Here is a 21,695-nt window from a genome sequence, read left to right on the forward strand (position 1 = left end):
GGTGTTTTCAAATCTTATCCAACTTGAAGGTGATAATTACATGAGGGAAATGAGCATACGAGGTGTGAGCAGGCAGCTCCATGGATGTTTTTGAGAGGGAAGGTTTTGTTGTTTGTGTGCTCTTATTCATAAATGCTAAAACTGTCAGCAGTTGGAAGAGATCTGAGGGCATCTCCCATAAGCCAAGCTTTGGTGGGAGGTTTGCCAATCTAATAAAGTGATTCTGAATTATAATTTATAGAAAGGAAAAAGAGCCAGAACAATTAAAAGGCTTGTCAAATCTGATCTGATGGGGGACAGATAATATGCGAGGGAGAATAATTAATAAAATGGAATGGAGGTTAATAACTGCTCCAAGAAAAAAACAACTTGGATGATATTACAGCTCACGTGGCATCAAAGGAACAAATTACTACTCTATAACTCATAACCTATATGACTAAGAAGCCACACACTCTGTTACAAACATCTGCAAAAGTGATTTTACTATTGTATCACTTCAAACGGTTGCTTAAAAATTCAATGGGTTGATAAGCAAGTAGCATTTAATTATAAAATAGCTTATACTACTCAGCCCTGTTAACCTTTCCAATTTTATCCTCAGTATACATTCTAGACTCTGGACTATTCTTTCATAGTAATTTCCACAAAAAAAAAATATTGTCAGAATGCTTGGAATATACTTTGTACTCCTGTCCCATGGAAAAGTCTTATTGATCCTTTGAAACCAAGCTTTAATGTTACAAAAGTCTTCGGTCCTTACTAGAAAGTTGGCTCTTTTCTCCTTGAATTTTGTTAACAACTCTCTCGTGGCTCATCTCCACAACAGCACATATTCTGTTAGAATTACCCACTCGCACTCAAGTGGGAATTCTTTAAGATAGGGGAGTTATTCCAACATCAAACCCAAGGTTGGATACGTAATAGATTCTGGAAAATGTTGGGTAAATGAATGAATGACAGTCATAGTGGCAAACTGAGAACTGGAATGGCTGCCCTTGCCCTCAAGTATGAGAAGAGTAGAATATAAAAAAGAGCACCACCCTTCCTGGCTTGTGTAAAATCAATTTCAAAGGTAAGAGACTCAGACTCATAATAAAATAAAGGAATGAGTCCTATTTAACTCCAATCTAAAGTATCATGAGTTAATTTATTTTCTATCAAATTAAATCCAAAGCATTAGGCATTAGAAGTGATAAGTCTTCATTAGAAACAGTAGAAAAATGAAAATGCTATTGCTCCTTCATTTCCCACTCTATCCATTTGTCTCTTCTAGTTAACACACATATGGTTGTCATAGCTAAAAACCTACCATTTCAAATATTTTTCCAGTTATTTTTTCATATTCTTTTATTGTCATTTGTTCCACAATTCAAATAGATGTTGGGAAAAAAACCCTGATATTAGACAAAATATGTGTTTACCTTCCACCAAAGCTGTTGATTAATGACTTTACTGATGTCTCCTTTTTTGCTTTGTCTCCTTTTATGTTGGAATGACGGAAGGCTTAGTCCTTGGTCCTCTTTTCTCCTTTGTCATATTCAATTCCTTGGAGGTTTCATCCAGCTCCAGTTTTTAATATCATTTGTGGTGGTTCTCAAATGTGCATGCCCCAGACTCTTCCTTCCATCCAGCTGTCTATGCAACAGCTTGACATGAATAACTGAATATATAATCTATAAAACAATACTCAGCTGCTGACCTTGATGAGGTCTTTCCCCATACCTGATCTCATATCCCAGTCCCAGGGAACCTGGCAGTCATAATGGCTCTAGCCTCATCATATATCCACAATAACGTGCATCACCCTTGTGTCACGCCTGATGACTGATGTCACTGTTAAATAAATACTCTCTATAATTTGACCCTTGCTCACTTAGAACTGTATCTTCTCCTTGCAGTATCTGGAGTCATCCTTACAAGGGATCTCTTAGAAAACAGACTACATTCCTTCTTTCCTGAAAAATACCGACTTGACGTTCATTCTCCCAAGGACCAAAGCAAACTCCTTACTATGGTCTCAAGGATGTTATCTGCCCCCTCTCATCTCTGGAATCTTCTCTTGCTACCCAGTCTTCTCTGGCCCTGTTGACCTCCTGCTCTTTCTTGGCCATTCAGAGATCTAGGCCACAGTTATGCTTCCTCATCGCACTGCCTGGAAAGCTCTTACACAGTTGCTGCAAGCATTATCTTTGTTGGTTTGGTTTTCTCTTTCCTTACACTTTTTTTTAAATTAATCATTTTATTCGTTTACATCTCAAATGATATCCCCCCTTCCTGGTTACCCCTCCACAAACTGCCCATCCCCTCCCTGCTCCCCCCTCACCTTTGCTTCTATTGAGGGTGCTCCTCCACCCACTCAGCCACTCCCACCTCACCAATCTAGCATCCCCCTTACGCTGGGGCATCAAACCTCCACAAAGACCAAGGGCCTCCCCTCCCATTGATGTCAGATAAGGCCATGCTCTGTTCTCCATGTATCTGGAGCCATGGTTGGTGGTTTAGTCTCTGGGAACTCTGGGTGGTCTGGTTATTTGATATTGTTCTTCCTATGGGGTTGCAATCCCCTTCAGCTCCTTCAGTCCTTCCTCTAGGCTCTTCCATTGGGGTCCCTGGACTCAGTCTGATGGTTGACTGTGAGTATCTGCATCTGAATTGGTCAGGTACTGGTAGATCCTCTCAAGGAACAGCCAGCCATACCAGGCCCCCATCAGCAAGCACTTCTTGGTATCAGCAATGGGGGAGGGGTTCTCCAAATAGGATGGATCCTTAGGTGGGGTGCTCTCTCGATGACCTTTCCTACAGATGGCCTGTTCCATTTTTGTCCCTGTCTTTCCTTTGGACAGGAACATTTATAAGTTAAAATTTTTGAGACGGGGTGGACCGATCCCTCAACTGGGGAGCCATGCCTAGAGCATGCCTAGAGGTGGTCTCTATAGGTGCTATCTCCCCTTTCCTGGTTATTTCAGCTAAAGCCATCCCTGTTGGGTCCCTAGCATCTGGGACTTTCTAGTGGCTATGTCCAGATCCTCATCCCCACTGCTACATATTTTTATTGGATTTCCTGACCCTCTGTACATCTCTCCTGTCCCTTCCAATACCTGATTCTGCCCCCCTTTTATGTCTCTCCCCTTCCTCTCTCCCTCCAAGGTCCCTCCCTCTCTCCATCTCCTATAATTATTTCATTTCCCCTTCTATGTAGGATTGAAGCATCCACATTTTGGTTTTCCTTCTTCTTAAGCTCCATATGGTTTGTGGGTTGTATTGTGGGTATTCTGAACTTTTGGGCTATTATCCACTTATCAGTGAGTATATATCATGTGTGTTCTTTTGTGTCTGGGTTACCTTCCTTGGGATGATATTTTCTAGTTCCATCCATTTGCCTGTTAATTTCATGAAGTCATTGTTTATAATAGCTGAGTAGTACTTTATCACATAAATATACCACATTTTCTGTATCTATTCTTCTGTTAAGGGGCATCTGGGTTGTTTCCAGCTTTTGACTATTATAAATAAGGCTATTATAAACATAGCAAGTGTCCTTGTTATATGTTGGAGCATCTTTTGGGCATATGCCCAGTAGTGGTATAGCTGGGTCCTCAAGTAAAACTATTTCCAGTTTTCTGAGGAACCACCAGATTGATTTCCAGAGTGGTTGTACCAGCTTGCAGTCCTACCAGCAATGGAGGAGTGTTTCTCTTTCTCCACATCCTCATCAACATCTCCTGTCACCTGCATTTTTTTAATCTTAGCCAATCTGATTGGTGTAAGGTGGAATCTCAAGGTTGTTTTGATTTGCATTTTGCTGATGACAGACAGATAGACACACACACACACACTCACACACACACATACACTTTTTGTAATGCGCAAGATAAACTTTTCTATTTTTCATTTCTGAAACAGGTTAAATGGAACCAGTAACTATATTTTCCCCTGAACTGTTTCAGAAATGTTTTTTCTTATAATACATCTTATGATCAAGGAGATCACACATATAGATGTATGATACTAAGCACATCAGATGTTCCAGCAAGCTGAAGTGTTCATGCTGCTTGTGGGGTGCTGATGACACTTACACCCATTCATAGAAGCTACTCATGCTCTTATGGCAAGCTAAGTCTTTCAGTCAGCCACACTGTGAGTATATATATATCACACTACCAACTAACTCCTAGGCTGGACATTCTCATCATAAAACAATGTTTAAAAAAAAAAACTAGATAACTATCAAATACTTAATGCTACGCCACAGATTTCAGATTTCAACCCAGGCCAACCCAGCTATCAATGCCTTTTTATGCTACCACCCATAATAATAATGATACTTAATGTATGCCAAAGCTTAGTAGGAATATGGAGCGTCTTGGCACCATTATCACAAGGTGACCACCTTGTCAACCATCAGTCCACCCTTTTCTGTACATATTAGTACATTTATTAGTTTTGAAATAGTATCATTGACACAACATGGAACTCTCCTATTTGGCTAGTCTAGCTGGACAACAAGCCACATGGATCCATCCGTTTCTCCAATTCCCTACCCCAGTATTGGTGTTAGGGTCATGTGCTACAGCAACCAGCTTTTTTACATGGGAGCTGGTGATCTGTAGTTAGTCCCTCTTGCTGCAAAGCAAACACTGAGCCATCTCCTCAGCCCTGATTCAATAAATGTTGTTCTATAGACATTCACCCCTACCTCTTCAGCACTGTCACAAAATGTAAGGCATTCAATTACCCATGAATGATTTTCTTCTGGGCCAAGGTATTCAAAAGAAACCATTACCTCAAGGAGAGACTATTATATAATCTTTCATACTTTGGCCAGAGTCAAACAGGTATGCAACCATGGACTGAAGAAAACTGGGTAGACAGTCATGGAGCCTGAGTTCTTATCTAAGCTCTAGCAGAAAGGGGTTCTGGAAACAGAGATGTCAATGTCTTAAATCTCAACTCAGTTTGAATAAAGAGGCACAAAAGTCAGCAATTCTCTCAGCTTAGTTGCTGTGGCAATAATATTTTAATGGCAGCAGGCAGATTGTTTCCATAACTATTATTCGTTTTTATTTTATTGTATTAATAGAATAATTCTCAGCTCAGACTTTTTAAGAGTCTGTACAAACACATTGAAAACATTCTCTTCTCCACCTAATCCCTCAACTTTTTCCTACAGCCAAAGAAATCAAGTCTGGACTTGGAATTCTGTGTGAGGAGAATAGAGGGAAATGGGTGTAACTGGATGACCACCCAGTTCATTTCCCTTTCTTTTTCATTTTTTTTCTTTTTTTTTAATTATTTTACATTTTTAAATTTATTTTTATTAGATATTTTCTTTATTTACATGTCATATAATATCTCCTTTCCCAGTTTCCCCTCTGAAAAAAAAGAAATAAAATAAAATAAAATAAAAACAAAAACAAAAACAAAAAAACCTGCTCCTCCCCTTCCCCTTGCTCACCAACCCACCCTCTCCTCTTCCTGGCCCTGGCATTCCCCTCCACTTTCATTCTTATACCGAAGTCTGGTTAAAACATCAAACACAAGGGAAGAGTAAGAGGTTGGGTTCTTCTAGTCTAGGAGAGCGACCTGAAGAAGAGCTCCTTGCAACACCTTGCAGCTCATAGGAAAACACTCATCATTCTAACACTTGTCATTTCCTTAAGATCCGGGTATATTTTGTGAAGTTTCCACTTTCAGGCTTTTAAGGAAAGTCCTTAATAGTTCCTTCTGGGAAATCACAATACTGGGCAATTTACTCTTTTTCCAGTACCAAAAAATATCCCCTCCAAATGAAAGGAAACCTTTGCAACTATCCAGAGGAGATGTGTTTTCCATCATCATCTCTCTATGTAGACACATAACAACTCAAACAAGCACAGTATAGACACCGAACATAGTGGAGAATCTCACTAAGCTTGCAATACTTGGGTATTGAAAACATATCTTTACTTGTAGGTTGAAAAATTAGAAACAGAGGTCACTTTAAAAACCTGAAACTTTTCATAAAATATTCATCAAGTGTTAGAAGACCCTGCTATTGAGGTTGCAGTCCATCATGTCCAGATAAGTTCTCCAAGCTCCAAGCAAAACAGAGGCCTCCCTTTCACGGTAGGGATTCACCTTTTCTGACTGATCTTATCTGGAGAGTATCTCTAACTATAGGTCTCTGACGTTATCTAGAAGATGTCCTGCACAAAGCTTCCTGCAAGCACTGCATGGTTCAGTACACAATGTCTCCCTCAGCCCTTCCCGCTGTATGATAATTAAGTACTATGCTATGACAAATCAGCCCTTTCCACCTGTATTCCAAAAAAAAAAAAAAAAAAAAACTCTGAAAAAAGGCACATAGCCTATAGCCAGATTACAGGTACAGGTTCAACTTCATCTCTCCCCAGTAAGAATCTGCCTGGCAGATCGTAGGATTCCTCTTTATGTAAATGAAGCATTCCTCAAGGCCACCATACTAGCCAATAACAAATCCATCTTGGAATTCCCTACCCACTCCCAAAGATCTATATAATCCCAAATAAAGTTGAAGTAACTCACTGAAGCTGATCCTGGAAGTCCCACCATCTGAAACCCATCTCTTTCTGCTTCTGCACCTTCTATTCTCTTGGGCTGGTTAACTTTATTTTATAGAACAGCTGTGAATATTATAGAAATATATATATGTATATATATATATATACATATGTATATATATGTATGTATAGATTAACTGCTCTCCTTAAATACTTGCACGCTTACCTTTAGAACGGTGAGTGAATCCTCATAGGATGTTGTGAGGATTAATGGAGGAAACACCTCCAAATGAGAAGAAAGGTAGTAGTTGTCATAGAAGATCCTTCCTCATGCTGACCATTCTGTCCATGATTGGATAGTTGGTAATATGACCAAAATGTGGGAAGCACAGGAGAGTGACTTGTGCAACTACCAAACAGTCCATGGATGGGGCAAGTACTTGAGGGCAGAGCCTTGTAGCTTGCCCAGGTGCTTTGCTAGGGGTTGGTAACTGCCTTGCTCTGCCTTCCGAGCACCAAGCCTGTTGCATCCTCTTGGAGACAATTCCAGGAAAAAGTTTTCAAGAATCCAGACCATTTGGCATAGACTAAAAAGCATTTGGAGTTTAGCATAACTGAAGCTAAAGGTAAGAATGACTTCACGTAGAAATAAGAATCACATTTTAAAACTCTTGCAAATGATTCTTTTAAAATTGGAATCTTGTAAAGTTTAGTTAAATTCCCCTTGTTTATATGCAAGCATTTTCTCTGTAGAACAGATGCATCCATAAAGGGGGCAGTAAAGTAAGTTGAAAAAAAATCAATAAATAAAGTGTGTACTTGCATTTAGAGTGCATCAAATGGGTGTATGTGTGCCTCTGTGCATGTGTATGATCAAAGAGTTAAACATCAAACCAAACAAAAAATGGAATTTTTTTCAGAAAATAAAACAACTAGCTATGTTAGTCACCCTTCTATAATTATTTCAACTTCCCAAAGAATTAATCAACTTCTAAAGAAAAAAATTACTTGAGTCTATATTTTAGGAGGCTCCAGCCCATGGTTTGTGGCCACACTGCTTCTGTAGCTATTAGAGCAGCACATCATAGCTAGGCCATAAGGCAGAGAAAAAACTCATACCCGGGTCAAGAGGGGAGAAGAAGGGTCCGAGTCCTCATAACATCCTTTGAGGACATGTCCCTAGCAACCCAAAGACTTCCCACTCATCCCCACTTCTTACACCATTCCCCCATAACTCCTCCTCCCTAGGGTTCAAGCCTTTAGAGCCAAACTGTAACATTAGCTCTTTGGTAAATTTACTCATGGACTTTCATTTCCTACATGTTGATCTTTTTCAGCTACTAAACACTCACCTATTACAACATAACCCTGAATATCTGAACCCGACAGAAGAATTTATACTACCTGGTGACAGAGTGACCTTGGAGATTATTCATCCTTTTCTTGCACCAACTCCCTTAGCTCATCCTTAATAATGATTTTTTAAATATTCATGTTGTACATAGAGGACACATAGTAAGTAAAGTAATGATAGATAGATAGATAGATAGATAGATAGATAGATAGATAGATAGATAGATCAGAGATGAGTTCAATTTTAGAGATAATTCTCCATGTTTTGATATTGCACAGCAATAATAAATACAAAACAATTACAGTGCCAATATAATTAAACTATCTTATGATGATCCCTTAGTCTGCTTTTCAAGATAAATCAGAGTGACACACCAATTCTGAATGCGTTTGTAGATGGGTACTTCACATCTCCATGTAGGGACTTTGTCTGCAGATGGTAAAGGAATATCCCATACATGGGCTATTCTTGGCGCTTGTACCACCATGATTGCCACAAAGTTTGAAACACAATCTTTAATTCAGATTTCTATTTCTTGAGGCACATGAAAGAAGGCAAAAGAACCACAGCTAAAGGCAGACCTCACATCAGAAAGAGATGTGAAGCCAAATGAACTCCTTCAAGCACCAGCAAAAATCAATTTTTACATAAGCCAGAGTTCAAAAACACACTAGACCTTCAACTATGGAAAGTTTTTCTTTCATTTGAGTTTGGCCATAAGTCTTCATGCTCAGTGCAATAATCAAAGGAAAAGATTCATCTTTCATGGAACACTGAAAATAAAGCCAACTTTTGGCAAGGATTTGGATAACTTTCCCCGCAAGACAAGTTCAATCATTTCTTATATATGCTACCAACATATGCTTAAAGCAAATATAATATACAATCCCACACAAACATTGATGTTTCTATGTTCAATAAGTCACATTTGTTCAATATCTACAATTTTCTCTGATATTAAATTTTCTAGCACTTTTTTAACCCAGTGAAAGTTCAATGAAGAGTGCTACTTGCACATGTAATACAAAGAAGAATTTTGCTCATATAAATAGATATGAGCAAACTGTCACTTGCGTGAAAACCAATTTAAAAGCTATGGCTTTAGTAGAAATCTTAGCAATGTGCCTGTAAACTACAATCACATATAAATTGGATTAGAAGTCAGGAAATGTGCTTCAGTAACCTCCACAAGTCTAGCCTCAACATGAGATATCAAGCGGCAATGATGCTCTACTGAAGAATCTGGCTAGAGATACACATACCACGCTCAAAAGGAATTTGAAATAAAGCCTAGTGTATCTTAGAAACAGGATCTGTAAAACCCACTCCAAAGTGGATCAATCATGAGCTCAATGCATCTAAGCAGAAAAGTTTTCTTAAGGGCACTTAACTATTGATTGTATTACAACTGGAAGAACTCAAGCCAGGCATGGTGCATTGACAAGGAATAAATTGTGCAACAAGAGAAATTAATCATAACATTTCACATAGCTTTCTGGTGAAATAAGAACTATCAGTTGCTAATTTGTGTGGCACTTTGAATGATAGCACAACAACTTCAGGGACTGGATGTGTAATCATTAAACCTCATTATACATGCCAGAAAGTTAACTAATATATTTTATTATTATTTTAAAAATTGCTGAGACTTTCCTTCCAGGAAAGAGAAAAATCAACCAATCTCATTAACTACTAAAATTCTTGGGAACTGGAGAGATGGTTCAACATTTAGGAGCACTGGCTGCTCCTCCAGAGGACCTGGGTTCAATTCCCAGCACCCACATGGTGATTCATAATCATTTGTAATTCTAATGCCAGGGAGTCCAACACTTTCTTCTGGAATCAACAAGCATCGGGCACACATATGATGCACAGACTCACATGCTGACAAAACATTCATACACATAAAATAAATAAACAATTTTTAATTAAAATTCTTGTGTATATGTATGTGTACAGACATGCAGGTATATGTTTGTATGTATATGTGTATGCATGTGTGCAAGTATGTATATATATGTGCGTGATGTGTGTATGTGTGTGTGTGTGTGTGTGTGTGTTTGAGCGCAAGTGTACAAGTGCCACCGTGTACATAAAGGTCAGAGGACAATGCTAGAAAGTCAGTTCTCTGCAAAACCTTTGAGGGACCAAGGAATCAAACAAACTTAGATCACCAGGCCTGGGTGCAATGGCCTTTACCTGCTGAGCCATCTTGTCAACCCTAAAATTTTAAATTTTTTTCCTGAGGTCACAAACATTCTCAGAATGAAACGTTCTGTGGCAGCATGCTGATTTCTAGATGTGTTCAAAGTCTTGTTCACCACTTTCCATTTTCCAAGGTATTTATAATCTACAGCTCATGGTGCTTATTTAATTCATATTCTATAATGGTAACAAAATCCATTCAAATCCTAGAATGGAAACATGGATGAACCTGCTGTCATTAAGACTCATACTTAAGCTCTACCATCTTGCATGAGTAGTTAAAGTACTGTTGCAGAAGCAACTCAAGGTGTTGATGAGAGGACTAAGAAATAATTTTGATAAAATACATATCCTCAGCCTTTGTTTTCCACCATGATGGTAATTCTTAGGTAATTCTTGTATTACTGTAAGTCACATATATATATATATATATATATATATTCAAATAGCAGGTGACTATTATTCAAATGGTAATATGTTCTTGTAGAAGAAAATCTGTGTAGCTGTCTACTAAGTGACTGATAACCAAAGAGTCATTGTGCTGATTTATCTCTAGTTCCAGACTGAATGGAAAACCCTGTATCGGAGAGAACCTGTTTTCATTCTGAAGAGCCACAAGTAAACAAGAAGCAAGATTATATATGGTGTTTAAATATAGGGTTAAAGTTTCAATGTAATTGAACAACTCACTCGATGAAATGAATTTGTTTCTTAACCAAAACTTCATCTGGTTCAACTGAATCGCTAATTTCAAAAGCAACAAGAATGTATGAAGAATGAAATAAAAGGCACTGGCTTGTGTGAAAGTAGGCACATCCCAGGACAGCCCCTTAATTCTTGGTTGATTTGAAGGGCCCCTGTTGTGGGACTTGTTTGGGTTTTGTTGTAATTGATTGGTCTTGACTTTAGGGTTTCTTCAGAGGCATTATTCCAACTCCCTGAGCCTTCACACCTTCATTATAAACACAGAAGAAAAAATAAAAACCACTAAGGCTTTACTTTGAATGCAAACAATGTGACCAGATGAACTGGTTTCTTGATATTATAAAACAGTGGAAAGTTTTCTCCAACAAGTTTTCTCATCCAAAGCGTGAAAGACTAAAAATAATTGATTCTAAACACGGATTTTTCTCAAGAGGTGTTAAGAGTTTTCAGTTTTACTCTAAGATCACTTACTTCAATGTGGAATTTGTAAATCAGAAAGCTATGTCTAGATTCCTACAACCAAATATAAAAGGCATGGGCAATATGGGGACCCTGGGTCCTACAACATCAAAGGAAAGATAACATGATCAGAAATCAGTTCATCTTATTTTATTTTTAATTAAAATATAATTATATCACTTCCACCCATCCTCTCCTCCCTCCAACTCTTCCTACTTTCACCCTCCCCCATTTATTCCAAATTTGTGGGCTCATTTTCTTTATCAGGTTTACATTTATATGAACAAATAAATCTGTAAGTACAGTCTGCTGAGTCAGCTTACTGCTTCTGTTGTCAGAGATCAAATCTGATGCCTTCAGGCCAGTTTGGCTCCATGGTGTAACAAACAAAAGTTGTCATTATTGTATTCTCAAAGAAAAAAAAAACCTGGCAGATGCTTGAAATAATCTTAAAACACATTTTCTCTGCTGTACTATGCATTTATATTGAGCCTAGATCTTGGATACTGTGGACAACACTGCCATCAACACAGAAGTGAAGACAGCCTTTAGACAATGTGTCTTGACTTTTTCCTGTGGATGGATATAGCCAAATACAGAACTGTTGGTTCTTAACTTCTGTGGACTCTTCCTACTTCTTGCTAGGGTTTGGATTTGAGATGTCCACACGAGTTCGTGTTTTTCACTGTTAGCAGGTCCTGCCCCTCCCAGCTCATAGGGATATTCTGGGGGGCTGTGGAACATCTCAGTGGAAAGGTCTAGGAGGCAAGCTTAGACTACAGGGCTCAGGACTGTGGAGACTCTAGCCTAGCCCCTGGTTCAAACACTTTCTGCTTCCTGGTCTTCCACTACAGGAACAGCTTCCACCTCTGGTTTCTACTGCCAAGAGAGGAGCCATGCCACCATACCCTCCGTGCCAGACTGGAGCCTCCTGGCATCCCAAACCAGAAAACCTTTTCAGACATTCTATCAGATAAACACAAATATAACTGATACATACCTTAAACACTTTTAATCTGTTCTTTGTCACTCATACCTCAGTCAAGTTGGTTAAATAGATAACTACACAGCTCACCTTTGGATATTAAAAAAAAAAAAAATCCTCCAACACCATTTCAATAGGAAACTCTTCTCCATACTATACTCATTAAAATAAAATATTGACTTCATTTTTAATTATGTGCATGTAAGTGAAGGTACCCTCAGAGGCAGATTCATCTGTTCACCTGGAGCTCAGTTGTGAGCCATCTATGGAATCTCAGAACTGGGGTCAGTTTTCTGCAAAAGCAGTACACACTATTTCTCAACTACTGGACCATCTCTCCAGCTCCCTTATCTCATTTTGAAACATTCTAGGTTTCTAGGTTTCTCCCATACTTCCTCCATGCCACTGTCCACCAATAGGTGGTTATACTGTGATGGCCGAATGCCAGTTCTTCAATCATCAAGGAAAAGACTAAAAGAGCATCCACTGAATGGTCCTGGCCTGTCACAATAACATGTCACCATTCTCCTTTTGCCCTGTGCTGGTCCATGAGGAAACAGGACCTGAAGACTGATGTGTGGAAACCTTCCTATCCCATAGAACCTTGATCCAATGTCCTGTGTCAACTCAACCTCTGAACTTCTTCCTCTCTGGGACAATTTGAAAGAGAACTTTCTTAACAGAAAAGCAGAACAAGGTGCTTGGGATGTAGGTAGAGTAATTGTCTATCATGCAAAAAAGCCCTGGGTTCAATTTCCAGCACTATGTATACTTGGCTAGAGAGTAGTCACCTGTGATCCCAGCTTTGGGGCTGGAGGAGGGAGGATTCAGTAGGGTGAAAAGTCCAGGATCGCCCTTGACCACTTAGCCAGTTCAGGGTACAACATGGGATAAATGAGGCCTTGACTCAAAATAGCAATTAAATAATAATAATTAATAATAACAATAATAATAAATATAATAATAATACAAAAGTAGAAGGGAACATGAACATAGGCACAGTCTCCCAAATTGTGGATCATCTACATCCCATCTTCTTTCAAAAATGCCACAAGAGGGTTTTTTTGTGATGTTTCTAGGTTTAGACTCCTGTAGGATCCACTTTGTTTTTTTTTTTCTCATGAAACTATTGGACTAAAGGTACTTTAAATCCCAATTTACTCAGTTTCTTGACAAGCATTAGCGAGTACCAGAAAAACTGAAGATGAACTGAATTTTCTAAAATGCACATATCATCTTGTCATACCTCTCATAATGGTGTCAGAGCAAGAGCAAGCACCTGAAGAAAAGAAATGCAAGGGTGGGGGACCATGTGAAGATTCTAGGATTCAAATGAGACTAAAGCCAGCCTGAGACAAAAATCTAACTGAGGCTTGTTCTCCAAATGCCAATTTGCATTCGTTGGTTTACGTGAGACGGAAGGTCGTCTTGGTGGCTACAAGAGCCTCTGAATTATCTCCATGGAGTTCAGACTTACACAAGCACACCTACAAAACTTGGGAAGGAAAAAGAAAAGGTCAGAACATTCAGGGACAGTAGGTGAGGTGGGAGAAGATCAACAAATGAAATCCACCTGAGGGCTGAAGTTACCAATTACCCCAAGAAAGCAGGCCTGAGGGTCAGGGGAGAGAAACAGATACAAGTGAAGCACTTGGGAGTTGGTATTTAATCCATTCAGTACAAAGCTAGCCTGTAACGTGAATTGCATGTAATGCCAAAGCTGTCATACTCAGCTCCTCTGCTGTTTGGACCCAAGAACCCTTAGAACTTTCTGAGCTGAATACTCCCAAGGGGGAGCAAAACACCTTCCTTCCCACTTCTCGGAAGTTTACATGGTTGAATTGAGCTTACTGGAAGGTCTGTGGGTATTTGAACCTCCAGCTACACAAACGGCACAGCAGGCCTGATAGACAGTGGGCTCTGCATAGCATGGACTAGACCAAGCCAGGAGGACCCCTGCTCTCTTGAGGTATAGTGGGCAAAGCATGAAAGCGAGGCACGGTAGACTGAATCATCTCTCAGAACTCAGTTTTGGAATGCTGAGTGTCACTCACCATCGCCTATGGTAGTAGCAAGTACAACCATAAGACTTAAGGCTTTCTTTTCTTATTCTATAAAACTCATTAAGTTTACTTTCTGTGAGACATATCTATGTTTCTGAGCTCACACAGATGACAAATTCGGCAAAGGAAAAGATGAAATCTGTGTTTCAATGATCAGCAACGAACTCACCAAAGGAAGACAAAACAGTAAAAGGTGGAAAAGTCTTGGGACAGTTGGATCTCTATGAAGATCTCTTATACCAAGGGCCCATTTCCATTGCCCGATACTTAATTCTCTACAGTTTGACTTCATAGGTCATTGCACTAATCTCAAAATCTGACTCAGCTGCAACTCTTCCCCAGGAGGAAATTCTGTCTCCAAAGAGAGTGCAGTATGGACTTGTCTATCATGCTGACAAGCAGTCCTCTTCCAATTGGATCCATCTGAAATGAGAGGGTAATAAAAGTAGATCCAACTGACTTCCCTAGGGAATTTCCCTAAATTTAGAATCCTGAGTTGATAGAGGTTAAGGTAGAGAAATTTGAAATTGGGATCTCCTTGCTTCAGCAAGGATGTTTTCATCATCTCAATGGATGAATATATTTATAATTTAAATCCAACTATCAAGTAATTTTACTGTGTTCTACGGCATAGATGTAAGAACTTTTTTTAGTAGTTCTGAGATAGAGGCCTGCTGTTTACAATATTTCTTGATTTATTATCTGTTTATTCAAGTGTAAAAAAATACCCAGGGAGTACAGAATTATTTCCCTTAAATAAATGTTTGATTGCTATGCCTTAAATTGGAAAGGAATTTTTTAATGGTTGATAATGATGCTAAATTGATCAGTAATTTGTTTTCAGAATATGAACTTTTAAACAGCTGTTTACTCTAATATGAAGAAAAGTCCAATACCAGAAGGTATATATACAAATGTTGCCACACAGCCCCTCCACTGTAGATTCAAACACTTTGTTATGCATCATATCTCCCTTATTTTTATGTGAATGAGCAGATGCACTGAAAGAATAATTGGCATTTTAGAAATAAGCACTAGCCTTCTATGAGAGTGTGTTAAAATGATTAGTTTGGGAAAAGGTAGCTATTAGGTCAGATGCCAGCTCCCTTAATTATCTGAGACCCACAGGACATAAAGACAGTGAATCTGCTTCCTTGTGCTCAACATGAATAGGACAACCACCATCTTATAGGACCTGTATGAATATTAAATTCTATAATGAACCAGAAACTATTTGGGAGTTCATGATTATGGAGGATAAATGCTAGCAAGTGACTTTAAAAGAAAAGGTTACTATTATTTTTAATTATGTGTTGATAGGTATGACTACATGTGTGTATACTCATGTGAGTGGTATGCATATGCATGTGAGTGGTATGACTGCATGTGTGCATATGCATGTGAGTGCAAGTATCCTTGGAGGCCAGAGGCATCTGATTCCCTGGAGCTGGAGTTGGAGACCTGTTGTGAGATGCCTGAGTACTAGAAACCAAATATGGGTCCTCTGGAATAACAACAGGTGCTCTTAACAGCTGAGCTATCTCTTCATTCCTATGACTTTATCCTTATAGATGATTTCATAAGCAATTAATAAAGAATTCCATAAAGATTCTGTCATGAAATTCATATCTTAGCAATTTTGTCTGGAAAAAGCTTGAAAACACACACACACACACACAAACACTAAGAATATTTTTCCCTAATTACAATAATGAAAATGTGATTAAGATGACACACACCAATCCTTTATTCCTATCTACTTTCATTTCAGTTTTTAAAAAGGCAGAAACCAAAAAAAAATCTGTCCACAGACTAAAAAAGAAAGAAAACAGCACAACAGTAGTAAAAATTTAGAACTGTAGAATTGATGGGCAGAAAATCAGATTTCCAAAAATAAAAAAAAAAGAGAGAGAGAGACTGGCAGGACCCTACTGATAGGAAAAGCGTAACCAAAGCCACAGCAGATTTTTTTGTAACAAAAAAGAAAGCAACTGTTAGGACAACCTTCAAAGTGGCAGGAGGGAGCCCCCAAGCAAATGTCACAGTCAATAGTTCAGTCTTTCCACCCACCCACTTCCCACAGTCCTATGACCTATGGAAGTGGTACTGCTGTTGCCGTTTGGGGGTCTATAAAGACAGAGACTGGAGAAGCACTTGGATTCCCAGCTTTACAGAGGAACAGAAGCCTCACATGTAAGCAAAGAAAACGTATGACTATTACTCCTCAACACACCCTTTGTCTGCCCTACTGAGAGCAAGGCAGCCAGAAACATTATTCACGTGTAAGCAGGGAACCTAAAGTATGAAAAGGCATGCACAAAATCCAGGAATTATGTCAAGAAAACCAACCCATGAACAAAGCCACTGAAGTCGGTGACAGGGACAAGTGGGTAATGGTTTCCTTGTCTACATGGTTCCGCTAGACTTTTGTTTCTGTAATCCTCAACTACAAACACATGAAGAAACAGACAGTAGAGCGAACAGGTAAGGACCTTCAACTAGTAGATTCTTGATCCTCATTACTGTTGAGATCCGTATCTGAGAATCTGTCTACTAGCTAAAATGCATTTGTAATCTCCAAATCAACATTCCCCATACTTTTTTGTATCATACGGAAGTGGTGAAAATTGAGTCAGCTGGGATGCACGTTCCTAGCTGAGGTCAGTCACAGCAACACTCAGTCTTCTAGTTTCACATATCTTAGACCATTGTCTTTCTGTGATCAGCTTAGTATGAGCTTTCTCACGTTTCTGCACACTATGCAGAATGATTCCCTCGCACAGCACTGCAAGTCTGCCTAGCTTCTTAAATGCCAGCAAGCTAGGATGTGCATTGTGGAGCTAGTGTTTTAGATAGGCTTTCTTCAAGCATGATATGTAGTATTGTGACTGTGAAAATACTATTTGTGAACCAACCACACATACTGCATATAATATCTTCAACAGAAGCACACATTCTTGTATATTGAATTTATCTCTTGATGACAATCTTGTGACCTGAGGCTAATAAGAGTTTACTCCTGTTTTTAGCCTAAAAGCAATGGTTTGGTATTTGCAATCCACTCACCACAGCAATTTCAAATAGCATAAAACTACTATAAATAAGGAAATCCAACAGGATATAGATTTAAAAAAAAAAAGGCAACTGAAAGATCCAGCTGTATGAAAGAGAAATGGTCCTAAAAATAGCTTATGTTTAAAGATGCTTAAAAATCAATAGACATAGCAAATAGCAAAATAGACACCAGTGGTAGAAAAACTAGAACGTTATACAAATCTAGAACGACCCAAAAGCACAGGAAAGGGACAGAAAGTGCAAGCTATGTGGGAGAATGTTTAAGGTAAAATTCTCAGTGCTCCTGTAGTGGAAAATACTGCTTCATACAAGCAATTAAAACTCATTCTCATCTCTGACTTTCCTGAGGTAACGTTGGATGATAAAATAAAAATTAAAGCAATATTTTCAAATTCCATATAAAAACAATTTGAGCCTAAAACATCTATCCTAAGCAATTGTTCTCAATGCAAGAATTTTGAAAGTCTATGATTCATATATCTACTCCAGGAGACCTACTTAGGCACCTCAGCAAGACAAGAATAAATAATAAAGTCACAAAGATAAGATGAGATGCAAGACCAATCATTATTAAGTACTATTCCAATTGTTGTTACAACATGTATCTAAGTTTCAGATGTTCCTTTGATCAACATTTATATTGCTTTATTGCTTTAAAAGTGAGTGGAAAGTATTCTAGGCAGAGTGAAGAGTGAAAGGGAGACCATTAGGAAAGAAACAAGAGAGAAAGGACAACCCAACAGTTCCTGTTGACTCTCTCAGTGGGATATTTCATGGCATCTACAAGATCCCATTGTGTTATCCTGACTGGGAGAAGATGGTTTTTAAATCCCTATATTTAAAAGGTTCAAGAAGAATGCTAGAAGAGGCCCATAGGGAAAGGAGAACTTGGAAATCTAAAAACTGAAAGAAAATTTTAACGTAAGGTTGAAAGTTACAGTTCCTTCATGACTCTTCTCAAAAGTCAGACCAACAGTAAGGAATGCCACTTGTAATTCCTGATTGCCAATTTTGTGTTCACCCATTTTATTGTTCTATCAGAATCACTAAAAAGTTGACACACCTTACCAAAGCCATGACTCAAAATGGATCAAGTTGAGAATAGAGACACAGAAAGCAAAACCACTCACCGAAGGGAAAACATGCTAACAAATAGAGACAATATACCTCAAAGATACCCACTGTCCCATGTTTCTGTATATTTAGTCTAAGCCATGAAACTACTGTCTTCATATGAAATCAGTTAATCAGCTTTTCTACCTGTATACTTACTCCATGTATCAGTGTACTTTAAGGTACATTTTAACGATGATGTGATTTTTCTAAGTGCCTAGATCACTCGGCCTCTCGGAATCAGTTCTGTTATGGGCTAGAGAACACACTGCTTTCACTCTGAATCTACCTACAATGTTGAGGTACTTCTGGCCTCCTACCAACAATATGTTTGTACCAGATAATGAGGAAAATGTACCCAAGGGCTTGGTCATTGCTTCTAAGTTAGAGACAATGTCATTTCCACAAGGATTTCATACATGGCAGTATAGATACTGTACCATCTAAAATGTTTTGACCATTAGTAGACATAAGAGAGTATAAGTTCAGAAGAAAAGGCCTCAGTTTGAAAACTGATCTCGTTTATAACTGAAAAGATCTCATTTATGACTGAAATAACAGCTATGACCCCAGTTTTCTCATTTGCTTAAATAAAGTTCTAAGGTCTACACATATAGTAAATAATTATTGGCAGAAGGTCACTTTACAGATTAAATATGATGTGCTGTATGACCAGGTGACCAGGACTGATAGCTGGAAGAAGTAATCCAGCCCCATTCTATCCACTGGCAACATGGTTAATAGAAGCTGTGAACTATGAAAGAGAAGTCATAGTGACTGACTCACTCTATAGTGATAGATATTTAAAACTGTATGCTTAGACATTAAGCTGGGAGGTAGGAACGCAATATTCATGGAGACTAAACAGAACCTGAGTCAGTCACACTACAGTTACAATTGATCTTGAATGAAGTAGTTACAATTGCACTACTCATGGTTAGAAATTCTAGGCAGTAACTAAAACACCGAAATAATGAGAAATTCTTCCCCAGGTGGAGATTTCCTGACACAGAAGAATACTAAGAACAAAAGGTATGTCATTTGATCTGCCAGAGAAAAAAGTCATTCCAGTGAAAGAAGAGGAAGGCTCACTGGGTGTGTGATTTGTGTACAGGTTCCTTTGAGAGCTATAAAGATGGTCATTTTATGTTAGAAAAACCTACCATGTTAAACTAGTATACTAAATAACATGATAGCAAATCAAAAGTGAAATTTTCATATCTTTTTATATCTTGACATTAAATTTTGCTTTGTTGAACAGTTATCAGAAGTCATTTAAATGAAACCATTGAATATTATGATATTTTATGCTTTTCTATTGTGTACTTACTGTATGAGAGAGAGAGAGAGAGAGGGAGAGAGAGAGAGAGAGAGAGAGAGAGAGAGAGAGAGAGAGAGAGAGAGAGAACCACAGCATGTGTATAGAAGTCAGGAAACAACTTATAGAAGTCAGTTCCCTCCTTCCAGTATGGAGGTTCCAAACATTGAACTTGGGCTGTCAAGAGTTTTGGCTGCAAGTACCTTCACCCACTGAGCCATTCCCGATTCCTCCTTATGTTTTATAGATATATGTTAAAGAAAGTAATCAATTATAGATTGTATAACTGAGATGTGAATAACGCAGGGTAATTTGAATGAGAATATTCCCCATAGTCTCTGCCATTGAAAGCTTGGTCCCCAGTTGGCAGCACTGTTTGAGGATTAGGTGGTGTAGCCTTGCTGAAGCAAGTATGTCTCTGGGGTGGTGCTTTCTGCTTTACGTTGTGGCTTTATGTGGTTAGAACTTACCTGCCTGCTCCTACAGTATGTCTGCCACTTGCTGCTGTGTCTCCCTGACACCCTGCTGCAACCAGAAACCAAAATAAACTCTTTCTTCCAAAGGCCACCTTGTCCACGGTGTTTTATTGGAAGAACAGAAAAGTAACTAATGTAAAAGATGCCCAAAGCAATTGTGCATCTGTTGATACCAGAACTCATCTTACAAAGGACTTGTAAAATTGTATTCCAAAGAGCAAGGTAAACCAGCACATGAACTGCTGAGGCTTTACTCTGGCAAAATTAATGCCATCTAAAATATATATACTTAGTAGTTATCAGACACTCTTTTATCAAAATTTGTCTCCCCAATACAATCTCAGAATATCTTCTCAATATGATTCTCTGAGTTTGCCCTAGCTACCAACACCTTTACCCTGTAACCTGTTTCTGTTAGTCTTTATATAAGAAATATTTTCAATAAAGAATGACTCTGAAAAAAAATATGTAGAACATGAAAATGCGCTCAAGGCAAGAACATTGTGCTTGAGGACACTAATGTCTCAAGATTTGATATTAGAAACAAAATGTAGTATGCCTTTAAATGTTTTAATAAATGCCACCTCATTAAATATATCATGAAAAAAAAAAAAAGAATGACTCTGTCTGGAGAGGCTGCCTCCTGTGGAGTAATAGAGACACCAACCCACCCACAAAACTTTTTACCTGAAACTTCTCCTGTCTACAAGAAATGCAGGGATTGGGAATAAAGCAGAGACTGAGAGGATCATCAACCAAAAAAAAAAAAAAAACCAGCCCAATTTGAGAGTAATCCCATAGGTAAGTACCAATCCCTAACACTATTAATGATATTCTGTTACACTTATTGACAGGAGTCTAGCATGGGTGTCTTCTGAGAGGCTCCACCTAGCAGCTGAGTCCGACAGATACAGCAGACACCCACAGCCGAACAGTGGATGGAGTTTGGGGACTCTTATGGAAGAATAAGAGGAAGGATTGCAGCTCCAAAGAAGATAGGAACTCCACAGAAAGACCAACAGAATCAACTAACCTGGACACTTGGGGTCTCAGACGCTGAGCCTCCAACCAAAAAGCATGCATGGGCTGGACCTAGGCCTCTCCACAGATATGTAGTAGATGTACAGCTTGGTTTTCATATGAGTCCTGAACAAGTGCAGCAGTGCTATCTCAAAAGCTGTTGCCTGTGGGGGTGGAAATGTTCTTCTATCTGGCCTCAGTGAGGGAGGAAGCACCTAGCCTTGAAGAGACTTGAAGTGCCAAGGGTTGGGGGGGGAATACCCAGGGGGTCCCCTACTTGCTCAGAAAAAAAGGGGAAAAGGAATAGGGAAAGGGGGATGGGGGAAGAATTATGGGAGGGGTGAGTGGAAGGAGGCAGTGAGGGGATGTAAAAGTGATTAAGTAAAAAAAGGAAGGAAGGA

The 21,695-nt window shown here is 38.8% G+C and overlaps 1 protein-coding gene across 1 annotated transcript in view; it reads right to left on the minus strand.

Moving 5' to 3' along the window:
• Window positions 1-21,695, minus strand: part of Slc35f1 (solute carrier family 35 member F1) — a 436,233-nt gene that overhangs the window by 385,189 nt on the left and 29,349 nt on the right. The window lies entirely within an intron of this gene.

The sequence above is a fragment of the Mastomys coucha genome, unplaced genomic scaffold (genome assembly GCF_008632895.1).
Source record: "Mastomys coucha isolate ucsf_1 unplaced genomic scaffold, UCSF_Mcou_1 pScaffold3, whole genome shotgun sequence".
In the NCBI taxonomy this organism is placed as follows: Eukaryota; Metazoa; Chordata; class Mammalia; order Rodentia; family Muridae; genus Mastomys; species Mastomys coucha.